The following is a 479-nucleotide window of genomic DNA, read 5'->3' on the forward strand; positions in this document are numbered from 1 at the left end:
TGGAAACTAAGAAGGGCCTGAGGCTAAAGACAGTGCCAGTGCCTATGACAGGATGAATGAGGTGCTTCTTTGTTGTAAGCACGTATAGAGCCTGATATCCACAGGGAATTGAATAATACAGAAATCATTCTTTTGGGACCTAAATCTGCAAATGGACTAGCAGTAAATCCCTAGACTAATTCTAAGCTTCTAACCATATCCAACATGAGCTGATTGATATATGAGGCTATAGCTAGTAGATTAGCTATGAATTGCAAAAGATGATTTAGCCAGTGTAGACATGGTGAAATATAACACTTGTGCTCTAACAATGTGTCAATAACTTCTTTTAATCCTTCTCTCGTTCTGGCTGGATCAGGTACTGCATCTTGTTAACAAATGGGTAGGTTTGGCATAAAGCTCTCTACCTGGAATTCCAGTTGCACATCCCTGTTTACTAAACTGGTCTCCTTTAATCTGTTAATTTCACCTAGTTCTGT

This window comes from Echinops telfairi, unplaced genomic scaffold (genome assembly GCF_000313985.2).
Source record: "Echinops telfairi isolate 266 unplaced genomic scaffold, ASM31398v2 ScPeMD7_7469;HRSCAF=8507_0, whole genome shotgun sequence".
NCBI classification, from domain to species: Eukaryota; Metazoa; Chordata; class Mammalia; order Afrosoricida; family Tenrecidae; genus Echinops; species Echinops telfairi.